Consider the following 17,754-nt stretch of genomic DNA (forward strand, 5'->3'; position numbering starts at 1 on the left):
TGCATTTATTTTAGGATGTCTGGATCTTGATTCCACACCGAGAAGGAAGCATTTAACCCCTTAAGTCTTGTATAGGAGCACTTCTTTATAGAATACTTCTATAGAGAATGCGTTAAGTTATATTCCTCAGTGCAGCTGTGGATTTGTAGCAGTTTTCCAAGTCTTAGCTAGGCAAAGTGCTTTAGTATCATTTGTGAATGTTTTACACTGAGAAATATGCTTCCAGGAGCTATTTGTAATTGATTTAGGAAACTGATCTTCTTCAAGGCCACTGCACACATTTGGTTGTAAGATAAAGGAGAAATGACCCCATTTAGAGATTTGAATTCTTGGGATCTTGGTTGCTTTGCAGATGATAATAAATGTTACCAACTTACAATATTTGAGGGTCATCCTAATCAGAGTCTTTTCAAGGGTAGATGCATTGTTCTCTTTTGCAAATGCTTGAAAAGGAAACAGTTATGCATAACAGTTATGGAGGAGAGAGAAGGGCTAAATATTCCTTTGAATTTCTGTGAAAAGGGAACTAGTGGATACCAGGGGTGTGACAGCTGTTCTAGGGGTCCAGAGCTGACTTGTTGACTGTAGGCACATCATTTCCTCTCCTTGATTCTAGATTTTTGTTTTTAAGCACATAATCAGGTTATTGAGCTATATTGTCACTTGATTCCTTCCAGCACAAACATTCTGGGGAGTTGAAGGAAATACTAGGTTAGTTTGGTATTTTTTCAACTCATGTTTTACCCCTCAACTCATACCAGCCTTGATTTTATAGTTAAGTAGTAAGAACAAAATAGCTTTAAAATCTGTTAGGTTAAATGCAGAATCAGGAGTTTGAGATTGAGCTTTTAGATTGTAAACTGAACTGAATGAATAGGATTATTATGAAGCTATTTATTCTTGCAACTCCTAAAGAGAAGGGATTCGCTTAATAAAAAATAACTCCTCAGTCTCCGGTTGATTACACATGGTGAAAGTTGGTAAGTAAACATTTTGATGTCTTGCTTTGTTCTAGTACAGTCTTGTCAGTAAACAGTGTTCTGACCTGTGCTAGGGAACTCATTTTATGCTTAGACACATGTAGAATTTCACAAGTTCTACTGCTTTCCTTGTCAAATTTGCTTTAAGCAGGATTGCTAAAGCTTTGTGAAAATCTTTTCATTAAGCATGTGTTGAAATAGAATCCGGTATATGAATAAGAAATATCTAAGGAAAATATTCTGAGTTAAGATATATATTTTTTCCCATTTTTTAAGAAAGTCAACATTAACCAGTGGAAAGTAGTTTGTTTTTTCTGTTGTTGTTGTTTTGTTTTGTTTTGTTTGCTTTTTATGGCCACACTGAATTTCCCAGGCTAGGGGTCAGATCAGAGCTGCAGCTGCCAGTCTACACCACAGCCACAGCAATGCCAGGTCTGAGCCGTGCCTGTGACCCACACCATAGCTCACGGCAACACTGGATTCTTAACCCACTGAGTGAGGCCAAGGATGGAACCAGCATCCTCATGGATACTAGTTGGGTCTATTACCATTGAGCCACGACAGGAATTCCCAGGAAAGTTATTTTTAATTGCATTGGAATCATAAACAGTAGTACCCCCCATGTCCCAAAAGAATTAGGAAGGGCATTCTTCCTTGTTCATTTTCAGGATTGTGATGCATCTTCAGCACTAACATTACAGCTATTCCTAGGTAAAGTGGGAAATAAATACACCTTGGTTCAGTTTACATTTTTAAGTGAACATGAGATGTGTTCATGTGCACGAAGCAGAGTGTAACATCCCTCTTTATATTTGTTTTTTTTTTTTTTTTTATTGATACAGTTTAGAATGATTACGGGTTGTCATTCTGTGACAAAGGGGCCTGTTCCAGGAAATCTTCCTGACCCAAAAGTCATTCTGAATTCTGCAAGGGACACTTGGTGTGAACAAAAGGTACCTTTTGGTTTTCCTGCCTTCACAGAAACTTAAAACATAGAGTCTTCCACACCAGTGTAACCAGCACTACAGGTTAGAAGACAATCCTACTTTCTAGTATGGAGATAAGTATTCCTATGTGAAAGAAGGTGGCTGGAGTAGTTTGTGTTCAAGATTGAAGGGAGCAGACCTATTTTTATAGGAAATAAGAATATGTGCTTTCAAAATGTGAATTAAGATTAGGAGTGTGATGTGAGTTTTATTTCTGACTTGGTTTTCTGTTTCCATAGCAGTTCAAATTTCTATAGTATTTTCCTCTTAAAAAGTATGCTAATACATATCAGGCCATATGGCTCAATTTGAGGTTCAGAATATATGGTTGTTTTATTTATGGGTAAATAAATTAAACCCAGGGTGTGAGTTGGATGCTTTGAAAAACAGCACAAATTTAATGAGCTGCAGCTCTAAGTGAGACCCTAACCTGTCCCCTTTCAAGGTCTGTAAGTAATTCTAATTGTGATCAGTGTATAAGACAAGTAATGTGCTAAATAAGGAGTCTTGCTGTCATCTAGAAAATGATAGTTCCATATTCACTGGTCATGGTGTTGCTGACCTGCAGTTCAGTTTTTGATCCATTTGCTGTCATTGATGTATCAGAATGAGTATTTGTATCGAGGGTACCAGGAGCTAAATGATTTTGAGAGTTGATCCAAGGATCTTCAACTTGTGCTTCTTGACCTGCAAATTATCTAGAGATTTTTCGTAACTAGTTTCTCATCTGATACTTGCTTTACTCACTCTCAGAACCATTGTCTCCCATTAAACAGCCAGTCCAGAAAATGCTAAATAATAAAAAGAAAAAATACAGTACAAAGAATCAACAAATATACTAAAACCAAAAAGCCGAGCTGAACCTAACCGGGAAGCTAAGTCTGTTGTTCAAATGAACATGTCAGGTACCTCAGAACAAACTATGAAGGATTTAGGGGTAGCCTTTGTCATGGCTCCTCACCACTAGCAGAGATAACGAAGTGGTGACTTTTTTGGGAAATGACATAGAGCAGAGATAAGTCGCTGAAAGAATATACTATGTGAATATTTCCTGTGAAGATGATAAGAATGTCAAATTACTTTAGCAGTGGTCTTAATAGTAATTATTAGGAATAATAAACATGGAAAGTATGCTGTTTTATCCAGTTATTGACATTATGCGGAAATATACTTGGATTCTTTTTTCATAATTCTGTAGACCAAGGATGTATTTTTAAAGCCAGAGAGGATGAAGGCATTTTTATCTATAGCTTCTTAAGCTACTGATTTTTGAGGGGTTAATCACCTCTGAAATCAGTCAAAGCAGTTAAATAGCCCCTGTGGATGTTGACTCAAGTTGTGCCAGTGCTGAGCCAAAGAGTTATATTTGTTTTAACATAATTATGTTAATATATATCCATATGTTTACATGTATAATATATTTCAATATTCTGCCTTTATTCTGGCAAAAGGTATGTAAGCAAATGAGTGATCTGAGACACTGAAAGAGACTTCTTGAAGTCTTTTTGAAGTGAAGTGAAAATGTGTAAATAGCAAGTGTTTTGGGAAAATGGTAACACTTAAGGATGGAAACATCTTTCTTTACACTCCAGGTTGGATTTTTGTGCCATATAACTTCAGCAGTATCAAGACTAAGCTCTGAGACATTCCATGGGATAAGGAAATACAGGGGTTCTTTCCTAGGAAAGCTTAATTTTTACGTTTTACTGAATATTGCAAAATATTTTATTTTATTTTTCATGGACATTATTTCCACTACATAAATGATGCATATAGCATGGAAAGGGGATTCTGAGGTCCCTTGGATCTACTTTGTGCTCTCTAGAAATAGATTGACTTGAAGCCACTATCTTTCTTTATTTTTATTGTAGTTATTTGATATGACTTGCTTAATTCTCCTAGTGTTAAAAGTCTCAGGTTATTTCGTGTGTGCGTGTGTGTGTTCCATGCATATGTTCCATTATCTTGCAGCCTCTGAGGGTACTTATATCCGAAACTTAAAATAATTGGAAAATCCTGTACAGACCAGGGCTGTATTATCTGAACTCTCTCAATGATAGGGAGCACGTTTGTTAGTACGGCCTATGCATGTTATTCAGTTTATAAACTTAATTCATTTATACCTGAATAGATTGATGATTCCCCTGGAAACACACTAATGGTGTTGATAGCACCTGAGCCAGTCTTTTTTTTTTTTTTTTCCTCCTTCAATTGGTGGAGATCATGATCTAAGTGAGGCTTTCATTTGCTATCAGGCAGGGTAGGAAATAATTAATGAAGCTCCCCCTGTACTGAAATCTATCAAGAGGTGAAAGAAACTCTAGGGAATATGGTAGGATTTATATTTATTTGCTTGTTTGCTGTCCTAGTTGGTGTCTCATTGGCAGTACTATGGATTTTAGTTTTAGGATGGTTTACCTAATAGTAACATGACTTTTGATAAGAAAATAGAGACTATAAGTTCCGCACTATCTTATTAGCTTGAAGAGTATCTTTAACTATTTTAGGAAATTAATATGAGATTTGGAGATTGTGGTCTATATTTAGAGCCATTTATTTGGAGGGAGATTTATCTCATAAATAATGATTCATTTATTCAAGTTTCTTGAGAGGATCATGGAATCTGTTTTTCTTTGCTTTTTCCTGACTTTTCCACATTATATTTAAATTGTGATTTGGTTTAAATTGGTGGATATAATGTTTATCTTCTAGCAGACCAAGTGAAAGTCTTGGTTATGATTGATTAGAGGATGATAAGAATGTTTGATGATCTTTTTTGCATCTTTGGCTATTAATCAGTCTAGAAGCTGATTTCAGTATATGTGAAAAACGACATAGGGAAATACCATATACCATAGTACCATCTAGATGACAGAGAAGGAGTCTTAGGAATAGATTTTCCTTTGGGTTTTTAGAAGTATTCTCAAAGTTCTTCACTTTTTTCCTCCAGAACTGATCCCATCAATGAGAAGCTAGTAAAGTGCTTTTTTTTTTTTTTTCTTGCAGTAGAAACTGGATATAAGGATGATCAGAACTAAATGAGGGGCTAAGTGAGTGGAAGGGAGGGTGGCAAGGGGTAAAGTATTGTATGCTTAAAGGGAGTCATGAATTTGATGGCAAAAGTAGTTAGCTCAGTTTAAAAACTGCTTCATTTGCTAGTGCTAACTACTAATTTGTGTTAACCCAGAAAATCCAGGAAAAGTGAACTGATCACTTAGTATTGGTACCAGACTTGGTAGACATGTGTATGTTTATGTTCCAATGGTAGGCATGTGTATATATGTGTTCCAATACTCTAATTCCTTTTGCTTTTAGGTTTTGAGAGCACTCACAATCAAAACCATAAAACTGTTGCTGAGAATTAGAGCTATAGGTCTTGTTAGGGATAGAACTCACCTTTACCTTCAGAGTAAGGGCTTCTTTCACATCCTTAGAAGATTGCCACATGGGCATTTGTATGTCACAGGGGATAGTTCCCTCCTCCTGTCTCACCCCTCATTCTTTTTTTATTATTAATTTCACTGGAGTATATTTTATTTACAGTGTGTTAATTTCCGCTGTACAGCAAAGTGATTCAGCCATACATAGACACACAGACATTCCCATATAGGTTATCACAGAACAACAAGCAGATTTCCCTGTGCTAGACAGCAAGTTCACCCCCTCATTCTAATACAGAGTGTCAATGTAGTAGTGTATTAAAATCAAGACAGAATTAAGCAACCAGTTGAAGCCATAGGAGTGAATGTCACTAACACAGAGCTGAATGATGTGTTTATGTTGGTTATTGCTGGCGTGCAATTCTTAGAGGAATGGAAAAATCATAAAATCTGTGTAGCGACATAATTAGAACTCCTTGCTACTGTCATATGCTCCTTGCTGATTTAGCTGCTGCTCATCCACAGAGAAGAGGTGTTATTTCACTACTAGAATCCACATACTTCACAGGCTGCAAGGCAGTGTGAGAAACAGTGAAGAAAGGGTTAGATTAGACAGATAAGGATGAAGCAACATACAGTATTTTAAGGTGTGAATCTTCTTGTGACACCAGGTTATATTTACTCACTCAAGGGACTGAATTGAATCTTTGGATGGGAGAGGCTCTGTTTAGGAATTACTGATATTTTCTTTGTTTGTTTGTCCATGGTGTCACTGCTGGAGATCAGTCTAGCATGGGATAAATCCCGCTGTCATTGCTAAAATAAGCTGAAAATGACAAGCTGGGAACTTTTTTTTTTTTTTTCCCGTTTCTGTTATGAAAAGCTGTAGTTGTGCTATAAGCTTTGCAAGAGAGATTAGAAAGTCATTCAACTTTCTGAAATTTTACTGTACCCCTGAAAGAATTTGGAAAGGGAAATAGAAGATTCTAATATAAGTTCCAGCCAAATATAAGCCTGTTCAAAATAAAGTGTTCTAAGATTTTGTTTTTAGTTTCTTCTTTCAGCCTTTCCCCTTAGTTATTAAGCCTGTAGCTTTTTTTTTTTTTTTTCAACTGCAGAGATAGATATTGTAAAATGCTTGGCACTCCCACTCACCTTTGCTTCAACAAAAACCCAGGTCAGGAAGGCTTCTGCCATCCTAGATTTCTCAGGGAGAGCTTTTTTTGTGTGATCTAGGTAGATGTCTTCCCATTTTATAAATCAGGTCATGTCAGTGCATACCAAGAAAGCTTCTGTGATCACCTGCAATGTGGGTCTATTATGTGCGGTTATTATCCTAGGTTGTTTTCTGCCTATTACTGAACAGCTGGGATTTTAAAAACAGCTGGATGATGAGTTGTGTCTTTTCCATTTTTCACCCAGATGCTTTATTACTGTGTAGAAACAACCCCAGTGTGGAATGAGCTGGGAATATAGTAGCAAAAATCTTGCTCTGATGCAACTGTTGTTGTTAGGAATGTAATGAAGAAAATTAAGGGCAAATGGTTTTGACTATTCACTTTACAAATATGTTTTTAGAGGCAACATACTCATTTCCATTCCTAGGCAAAGCAGTTGATTTACCAACTTTGTAAATGCTTCTTACACTGTTCCTTAGGCTACCAAAGCTATGCTTTGGCTGTTACATTTATTTGCTTAAGGGGAAATGTCTACACATGAGGAGACATCATCTGAGTTTTCCATTCGCTTCTAGCAAGGGGAGCTGACAGAGCAGGCAGGCTCCCATCCTCTCGTCACTCACCAGTCTATTTTTAGGTTGGTCCCTTTGTGACTGACTTCAACCCTGACCAGAAGGGTTGAAATTTTAAGAAGAGTCTATGTTTTATTATGACAGTTTGCAGGTTTATAAAACTGATATTTTGAAAGGGACATATTTAATTCAGGCGCTGTTTGTTGGTTCTTCACCCAGGGCTAAAATTAGAATTTAAAAAGTGCCCTGACTTCTTTTTCTTCACCAATTATTTTTTCAACAGAGGTTTGTTAAGCTCATGCTAGGTGACTGGGCCATGCTCCCACAATCTCTGAATGTACTAACACTTCAGAGAATCATAGTCCCTGTAGAAGGATTTTTGAGTTACGGAAAGATTTATTCTTCTAAATAACAAGATTATTGTTTACGATCACTATTACCTTTTTTTTTTAGCCCCGAGAATCTACATGCATGGCTGGTTTTGGTTTCTCCTTGGAGAGTGAATTGCCAGGTTATCATGCTTTAATAATACTTTTTATAAATTCTGTCTAGTGTCTATAAAGTGCTTTCATTTCTGTGATAGCTTCTGTATAAGCTGTAGAGTAAATGGCTCCGAATTGTACATGCAAGTTTTTTTTTTAGGATTCTTACACATGTAATAACAATAGTTGGTGCTTTCAAACGGTAGAGGTGATCACTTCTACACAGTGTATTATTTTATTTCCCAGAATTTATATTTTTTTCTATTTAATAGCATGTGTGATTAAATTGTAAGGCAGAGAGGAGGGAAGCAAAGATTTGATTGAAAAAATAAACATCTGTGAAACACTAAACAGTCATATTTTTTTAATTTCAAAGTAGGTTTTTTCCTAGGACCATGGTTCTTCTGGTTGTCTGTCTCATAAAACACCCCCCCCCCACCCCCCAACACACACCCGTGTCTTTCTTTCTCCTTGGGAATGGTATGAGTGCCACTGATGGTGCATTTTCAAATTTCGACTTGAGTAAAGACCTGAGTTTCCTCTTTGGATAAATGTAAAAAATAGTGTGCTTCTGTGGACATAGCTACTTAGACAAACCAAATGAAACTGCTTCAAATACATGGCTAAGTCAGGGCAGTTGAGACCAACTTTCGGAATTTTTCTGAGGTGCTTTCTGTCTGCATTGATCAGATCCCCTAAGTGTTTGCTCAGATTTCCATTTGCTTTCAAGATGCTGTCGGATTTCTTTTTCTTAAGAGTTAAGGCTTTCACATTTGAAACTTGATTGTGATAACTAGTTTAGTTTTATCCAGCTTTAACTTCTTCAGAGAAACTCAAACTTCTATGAAATATATCTTAAGGACTACCTTGTTTGTTTCTGAGTGTTTCAGAGCATACATTAGGGATCCTGGCTTTTAGGCTTCATTCAAGCCAAACAACCATTATCTTTAATTGGAGCTGCTTCTAACTTGAAGCCAAAACAATTGGTCGAGCCAGTGAAGGAAAAAAAAAAAAAAAAAAAAAGCCAAGTTGATTGTCTCACATTGTGAAGTCATTAATTCAATTCTGCGTCATTAAAGCCCTCAATATGAAACACATCCTAGATTCTCTTTAAATTTGGGAAGTTTTCTAGTAGTATATGTTCTGTCAGGAAAATACCTTTAATTGTAAAACCATTATTTTGTGGGATTTTAATTTTTTACTTCGGCTAACTGCACCTGTTCTTATGCTTTAGAAATAGGACATCTGTACACTAAATGCAAACAAAATCATTATTTGTGTGATTTCTTAAAACCAAGATGATTTTCCCGTAACTATTTTTCCTGGAATTATTTGCAATTTTGAAAATGTATATTTTACCCTAAACCAGCAGATAGAGAAATAGTTATTATTTGAAGACTTTTAGCCAAATAGTTGAATTGCTCACTTTTAGTGTGAAGGAGGAAATGAGTGTTATAATTATTTTTAATACATTGGATAATGGAAATGGAAAGATATATATTTATTTACAATTTCTGAAAGAGATTGAAGATAATGGATAGCAAAGCATTCTGTGTGGTTCATAGACGTTCTCTAGTGGAAGCCAAATGCATTTAAAATATATCAGAATTTTTTTATACCTAAACAGAAAGTATAATTTAGAAATCTGGTATTAAGCAGATCATATATATTTCTAAGATTTTTAAATAAATTAATATTATATAACATTATCTCTTTAGGGCTTTTTCTTTTCTTTTAAAAAAAAATACTAAAGAGCCTACCTAAATAGCCTAATAGAGAAAAGGGCTGTCTGAATATTCTCTGAATAGAGTTTGATAATTTAAAAGCCTATTTCCCTGGAAGAACAGTATGTTTTCAGAAGAAAGATCTCTTTCTGTACACATTTGAATATAAATATATTACTGTAACTATCATTAACTTTTAACTTGATCTTAAATTTGGTTTCGCTTTTCCTAGTATCAACTGGATGGTTTTATGGCATTAAATAATCATTGATTATTTGTTTCTATTAGAATAGAACTTTAAAAATAAGGGGGACTAATAATTTGTATAGATTGATCCCTAGAAAATTAATACACAAAACAGACATTTCTCTTTTCATTGGTCACATAGATAGAGCCATTTTTCAGTAATTATGTTTTTCTGCTATTTAAAAATTTGAACACACTGTTTCACTAAGTATTTATTGCAGTCTGCTTATGCTATTTATCAAAACCCGACAGTTTGCCATGGAGAAATAAACCTCTTGGCTTCCATAGAATAGTATTGAAAGCATCTTGTAATAAAACTCTCGCCAGAAAGATGGTTCCATGGCAGATATTCAAGGACGGTATTATAGGCAGCTCTAGGATATTTAATGGAAAGTACAGACAACTTAAGTGATTCAATTTCATTAAAAAAAAAAAAATCCCAGATTCTTAGCAAGTTGAATGTTGTCATAGCTCCAATCTTTTAAATCACATTAGTTGCACAAAGTTAATTATCAAGGGATGGTCAAATGAAAAATTGGGGATAAGGTATAAAGAGTCTTGCTATTAAATAAAATAACAATAATTTTAATTTTTGACACTGTTCCTACTTCTGCAAACAAATTCTAATTATAGAAAATTCTTGTTTTCTAACTGGCATTATAGCAAGAGCAAGAAGTTCAAAGTCAGATTAGTCATGAATAAGCAGAATTTGCTTTTGTGGTGTGTTTCTGCTTGTGGCTATAACACAAACCTATGGTCTTATAAATTTCTATAATTAGCATGCTATCATCATCACATTTTTAATAACTTGTTTATTTCCAGGGAAGCCTAGATGGTAAATTTAGGTTATGTATTTTGCAGCCAGCTTCCAGTTAGCAGATGGGCAGACGTGGTCATAGAATTTGCCACTGTCCACGTCTCTGCTAGTACTATGAACATATTTGTGCAGCAAATTTATTTTTTATTTCTTTCTTAGATTCTCAGAGAAGAGTGTTTTATTTTATTTAAGAAGATCTTTATTTTTTAGGAGAACATACAGAATCCATCCTTGAAATGGAGGTCATGTGGCAAGAGTGTGTGGGAGAAGCAGTTGTATGTTTTTTGTAGTTTTGACTACCTAGGTTGTTTATCCATGTCCAAATCAAAACATACATATGTTTTTCCTTGACTGGGATAAAGTAGTTAACGGGTGCTTCTTGTCTATGTGACGTGTTTTAAAAAAGATACACACAGCTGAGAAATGAGTCTTCATTTGTATTCATCCTAGTGGAAGATAAGCTTATTCTTAAGCCTGGCTTGTGCTACTTAATGACACTGGAAATTCGAGGGGCTGTGATGTCCTCGGGTGCATTCTAGCAATTTGTAAGGGGCTCTGAAAGCATTTGAATTGTGCCTTTATGTTGATAAGGTTGACCAAAGTATTTACTCATTGCTTTTGTAGATCTGTGCAGATGCTTTCATATATTTTTAAAAAGTACTGCTGAGGTGTGTTTATCTCATGCTTTTATTTTCAGAGTATAATATAAATAATGATCACGTGTAACTGTGATGGCATGTGACTGGTAACAAAAAAGTGATAATTATATGGTTAAGGCCTAAGGAGTTATTTTAAATATTTTTTAAACTAAAATAATATTATCCTATTATGTTCTCAATATGTAGACTAGAGAAAAGGGGCGGGGGGGTGGGGGACAGATACATGTTTTTTTTTATTGTAACTATAACTCCTTTTTTCCCAGTGCATCTTTATCCTGCCTAATTATATTTATAACATATTTATAATGTGAGTTGTGTTTTTCCCTGAACATATCACTACCTTTTCCTTAGTGTCACTATGTAGTTTCTTATTATTTTTTTTTATTTTTTTGCCATGAATTTGTGTCTGCACCATAATCTATCAAATCAATGTGCCTAGTTTTCTTGTTCACCTCACTCAGTATGATGGATATTTTCTAGATTGCTTTATTTTTTATTATGAATAAAACTGATATCATTATGAATATAATATTTACAATTTTTTTTCTATTTTTTTAAAGCTAACATCCCAGAGGAAGTTGTTTGTTTTTAAATACAGGGATTTTAATTTTAAATGATATTGCAGTCTTTTCCAATATAATGTAATAATAATGAATTTAGTGGGGCAAGAAATAAATTTTGAAAATAATTTATTTGCTATTCTCTGCAGTTTAGCAAACATTAATCATTTAAATATTATCAATAATATAATGGCTATGCCTTGACCTTACTTTGCCTGTTCATATTGCAAATTGTTTTAGATGATAAATATTGCTTGGGCAGCTCATGACAAAGTGGTTCACATTAGTTTTTTGCTCTCCTATTGTGAGCAGACTCCTGTACCTTTTTATGTGGTTCACGGTGATCAGGATAATTATAAATTTGTTCCTCAGTATCCATGGGAGATTGGTTCCAGGACTCCCCTCATATACAAAAATCCAAGGATGCTCAAGTTCCTTATATAAATTGGTGTAGTGTTTGCATATAATCTACACACACCCTTCCATACACTTTAAATTGTCTCTATATTACTTAAAATACCTAATACAATGTAAATGTTTTGTACTTAATTATACATAAATATAAGTGCATTGTAAATAGTTGCCAGTGTGTGGAAAATTCAAGTTTTGCTTTTTGGACTTTCTAGAATTTTTTCCCTAAATATTTTTGATCCATGGTTGGTTGAACCCAAGGATGTGGAACCCACAGATAATGTTGGGCCAAAAGTATCTCTCTATGTCTTACCTAAAGGGCCTGCCTTCAACTCTTTAATCTCTCATATCTCTACCATCACTCAAACTCTTCATTTGTCCTAAAACAATATTCTGAACTACCTAATCTTTGGATGGCTTGTAAATGATTTCATGTTAATTTCATCATGGGATACTTAATAACAGGATACAGGTTTTATCTTCAGTTCCATGTTTCCTTTCTCTATTTTTTATTTCCTTCTTATCCTTCAAATTTCTTTTCTTATCTTTCCCCCCCCCTCTCTCTTTTGGCTGAATATCTAGCTTTTTACTGACTTGATGTTTCAATATTGAGGGACAGATTATGAATGGGAAGTACTCTTCCTACTTCTTTCTTTTTCACCTTCTTGGAGTTGGATGGTCCTTTACATGGATTTGAAACTGTTCAGATTAAAGCTTAGCAGCCTGTCTCCTAGTAAGAGAATTGAGCTATGTAAACTACTAAGTTTTACAGAGAATAAATGTTATATTTTAATAGTAATTTTCTCCAGAAATAATACAGGTTATTCCTGAGAATACTAATTCCTATCTCGAAGAATAATCTTTGTTTGCCTAACTTCCTTGATTCAACATTTTAATGAAAAAAGGCTGGAGGTGGGGAAGAGGAATGGATAATCAAATCAATTTTTTTTCCCTTTTTCTTGGCAGCTAAAAGCACCTTTTTAGCTCCTTTTTTCCAGGGTACCTGAAAAGACTTCTGGAATTTTTGAAAAACTATGGTTATTTTAAATTCTGAGCCTGTAACTCTTTATTGCTTTTAAAATATCTGCTTATCTTTGGAAATGCTAGAGAATTGATCCAGTTAAATTAGAGCTGTTTTCACTTATTCCTAGAGCTACCTCTTGTTTTAGGAAAAAATGGTAGAAATAAACATTTTTTTAAAAAATGAATTTGAAACAATTTATAATATCTTGAGGACAGTTTGCCTTCTGTGGTTCTTATAATTGTACCTTTCTTTTCAGAGAGAGGTCTTGGTATCGTAAACCATAACTATGGGGTTTCTAATGGTCAGTCATTCCCCCCAAAAAGGCAATAAAGCCAGGAACCAAATCTCAGTTTCTAAAACAAACAAGCAAATGAAGAAATTAGAACATTTTAACTCGCTGAGATAGTGAATACTACTATTTTTGAAAGCTTATTCGTTGAGTTTGGGAATTATTTTGTACACTGGCATGGCTGTACCAGTCATTTAAGTGTTGAAATGTGTCTGTATTGACTGGTACCCAGCTGACTTTCTGGAGCCCACCAAGTTCCCCAAGGTCTTGGACCCTCCCCTTATGTCTCTTCAAGCCCATGAATTAAAGGGTGAACTCTTGGAGCATCAGGGGAATCTCTAAAACTCAGCTCTGTTGCTAAGGCTGTGAGATATCTTAATTGTTAATGCTTGTAAGTTGTATATATATTTTAAATATCATTCCTGATATGATACCAGTCTTTGGGTGATCCAGTAGGTATAGCATTTTGAGTTCTAGCATTTCTAGATTCTGTTTCTTGTTCTGATCAACTTTGACTTCAGATATTGTAACTCTCTTTACTTTTCTATGCCTTAGTCTACCCATCTGCACTTGTCTAGGGAAACTAGACTCAAAAAAGGGTGAATAAATACCAGTTGGAATTTGTCCTATGCTTAAAAATTTTAATTATAAAAATTATATATATTTACATATTATATGTGCAATTATATATGTATTTACATGTATTAATATCAATATACTTATAAATATTTATTATATTATTTATATTATACACATAATATTTAAACATACTATTAATATTTATATACTATAATATATATTTTTTGGCTGCACCCACAACTTGCAGAAGTTCCTGAGCCAGGTTTTGAACCCATGCCACAACAGTGACTTGAGCCACAGCAGTGACAACACCAGACCTTAATCCACTGAGCTGCTAAGGAACTCCTATGTTTATATATTTAATTATATACACATGTTATGTACATCAATTAGCATTTTCAGTGTATAAGGTCACTACACAGCTTAGTGGCTTAAAACAACAGACAGTTATTAGAATCTATCCCAGAACCATATATTTGAGAGATAGCTGTCTGTCCCTGGTGAGAATGTGTGGGGGGAAAGGTAGAATATTTTTATTTATTTCACTTTTCAAACACTCTTCTGCTTAGTGTACCTTGGGACATTTATGAACTCTGGAGTATATGTACTTGTGAAGGAAGTAGTTTATAAAAAGTGCTTTAAAGTTATTTATATCTCTATTAGGTTTTTATAAAAGTTCCTTCCTGAGAATATGATAAGCTTCAAGAGATAAAGGATTGATTGCTTCTTTTGGTATTCTTTCCCAGTCTATAGGCCTGTGCATAGTGTTACTGGCTAATCTGTGGCCTCCACTGGATATACATAGACAAGAATGTCATATAAAGCATGATTACATCATGATGTTATGTTTCCTTGTGGCTCATTGCTTTTTTAGCAATTGATTAAAACAATTATTTGAAAAAATAAATCTTTACATTAATGTGAACTACTTATTTATGCCTTGAATTTTGAGCCAAGAACATTGCTTTCTATTATGAAATTAAGGCTTATTTCCTGTGAAATCTTATTTGAAGGCATGTCCAACTTTGGATCTATCCTTTTACATGCAGCTCATATGAATTTCATCAAGCACTAATCAATTCTGGTCAGTTGCCAGTGAAACCTCTGGTACTGAAATGTGTTCAATTTGACATTTGTTGAGTGAAGTATCAATCTTGTAATGAATTTCACGTGATTTCAGAGCATTCTTATTGGCTGATTACTGACATCAGTAATAGTTATGTTAAACTTGATACTCCTCTTGCCATTTTATGGTAGATGTCTGGCAGTCATACGACAAGAAAGCTAATATTTTTTCTACTGTACCTATGAGGAAATGACTTAAGAATTACTGTATTGTTTCCCATCCCTGTTGTATAAAGATATGTTTCCAAATGCTTTTTGTACTCTTATCTATTAGCAACTCATTAAATAATGTTATGGAGATTTTGGAAAGTGTATGGTTGAGCAGATAAATCCATATATTTAGATAAGTACTCATCACTACCTATAGTCATATAATAATAGTTGCTTGATTCTCTCCCTTGCTTTGGTGTGACACACATTGTTGCATCTTTTCCCCTTAGGCTCAAAAGTCTAAATTCTTTGTTCCTATCTATAAAAGATTTTGAATGCCTCTTTTGCCATGTTTAAATTTTATAGCTGAAAATTGCCTTTTCATTTCCAGATAGCCATTAGATGGCAAAGTCACTGCTTTGGGTAACATTAGGATTCTTCAATATTTAAAGGCAGTTCTTTTCTTTGGATACCTCCATCAGTGAAATTTCTTACAACACTTTCCCACATACATAAGGCAGCAGAGCTCTTGTAGTGTTCTCTGGATGCATATAGATTAAATTTTGAATAAAAACAATATTAAGTGGAAGGGTTTTCTAAATCCTTTTTTTTTTGCCAGAAAATAGGCTTATGTGAGTGCCTTCATTTAATACTCTATTTTTCAGAGATTTCTAGGGGAAGATCATAAAAATATGTATGTGTTTGATACCAAAAATATGTATGTGTTTAATACATATTAATAGTAGGAGTTACTTCCTAAATTTACCATCTGTTTTGTTTCATAACATTTATTTAGGTTTTCCTAGAGAAAGACATAGTATGCTTATAGGTCGCTTTTGTGTGATTTTTTGCCCAATGATGTGATTGCTAATATTAAAAAGTTAAAGGAAAAATGTCCAGAAAACAGAGGTGTCAGGGACCAGGATTGAAGAATCTGGAAGAATTTTCAATATGGCATATTTGTCCAAAACAACTAGGTAGACTTTAGACTTCTGTATCCTCTGCCATATTGCTGGTACTTCCAGACATCTCTTTTTATTACTGTAAAATGTGGAAAATCACATTCCAAAAGCAAAAGGGGAGCAAAAAACTGATTTCCTCTACCACATGTTGCTGCAGTGCCCTCATCTACATTAGGCTGTCTTGTTCATGAGGTCTTCTGAGCCTCAGTCTTTTCCCTTCTGATGGTGGAAACCAAAGAATTTTGATACTCTCACTTATCCAATGGTTGTGAAGTAACTGAACTGATTGCTTAAGTGAAGCTCTCAGGAAACAGGCCCCACCATGCAAATCTAACTCATTAATTCTGTTATGGTAAATGTAAAGGCTTGCTAATTTATTATGGAAAATATGGCAAGATTAGACCCACACCATATTTTTTTCTGTTTATTAGTTTTTGTTTTAAAATAATCTCTATTGAAGTATATATAGCTTTTGTACAATAAGCAATATCTACTTAAAGTGTACATGTCAATGAATTTTGGTAAATATATACACCCGTGAATCCACCACTACAATCAAGCTGCAGACATCTGATTCCTGACTTTAGCAACCAATGAAATCTGCATTTTATCACTAAAGATTAGTTTTGCAATTTCTAGAATAGTGTATAAATGGATTCATACACTGTGGACTCGTTTCTGGCTGCTTTCACTTTGCATCATGTATTTGATTCATCATGTTGTTTCATATATCAGTCAGCAGTTGGTTTCTTTTTGTTGCTGAGTATATACAGTTTTATTGTATGAACATACCACATTCTGTTTAATCCATTCACCTTTTGGTGAATATTTAGGTGTTCTGAACACTGTTTTGATTCTTTTTATTTCATCAGATCTTGTTCTTAGTGCCATCTGCTAATAGTTTCATGTCCTTAAATCTAAATTCATTCATCTTTTGTCATTTTCTCTACCACTTGGATATATACTTTATGCACTGCAAGAAACAAATCTATGAAAGTTTATATAGGATATGTATATTTAAGCAGAATTACTTAGTATTTTTAAAAAATCAATTCTTTTTTTTTTTTTTGTCTTTTCTAAGGCTGCTTCCCCTGGCATATGGAGGTTCCCAGGATAGGGGTCCAATCAGAGCTGTAGCTGCTGGCCTACGCCAGAGCCACAGCAACGCGGGATCCGAGCTGCATCTGCGACCTATACCACAGCTCATGGCAACGCTGGATCCCCAACCCATTGAGCAAGGCCAGGATCGAACCCGAAACCTCATGGTTCCCAGTCAGATTCGTTAACCACTGAGCCACGACGGGAACTTCAAAAAATCAATTCTTAATGATTTTTTTCTCAAATTAAATTGCTTCAAATTAAGAACATGCGATAATTTTCTCCAGAGGTCACTTTATCTCAGGGTCATTTTTTTTGTCACTTTGATGGCAGCAATGATGATAATGTCCATAGAAATACATGCTGAAATCTAGGTAGACCAGTAGGTCACTGACAGAGCACTTCTTGGTTCAAAGAAACACTTCATAACATTTAGAGGGATTTCAGTTAGAAAAGTTTGTAAATGAAATGTAGAGTTTTCTGTGTTCCCCATTTGAAATTGAAGCTCTACGAGACTTTCACTAATTTTTTT

The 17,754-nt window shown here is 34.6% G+C and overlaps 1 protein-coding gene across 15 annotated transcripts in view; it reads left to right on the forward strand.

Moving 5' to 3' along the window:
- LOC146405318 (uncharacterized) overlaps positions 1-17,754 on the forward strand; it is an 887,521-nt gene that overhangs the window by 304,653 nt on the left and 565,114 nt on the right. The window contains exon 1 of one of the 15 annotated variants that reach the window (XR_014837132.1): positions 1,823-1,933. The exons of the other annotated variants lie outside the window; for them this stretch is intronic. The gene's annotated coding sequence lies outside the window, so the exon portion shown is untranslated. Of the gene's footprint in view, positions 1-1,822; positions 1,934-17,754 lie in introns of those variants that run through there. 15 annotated transcript variants of the gene reach the window in all.

Source organism: Sus scrofa, chromosome 2, assembly GCF_054392235.1.
Source record: "Sus scrofa isolate SSC_HxYL_T2T_F1_AM1 chromosome 2, Sscrofa_HxYL_maternal_Yorkshire_Landrace_v2.0, whole genome shotgun sequence".
In the NCBI taxonomy this organism is placed as follows: domain Eukaryota; kingdom Metazoa; phylum Chordata; class Mammalia; order Artiodactyla; family Suidae; genus Sus; species Sus scrofa.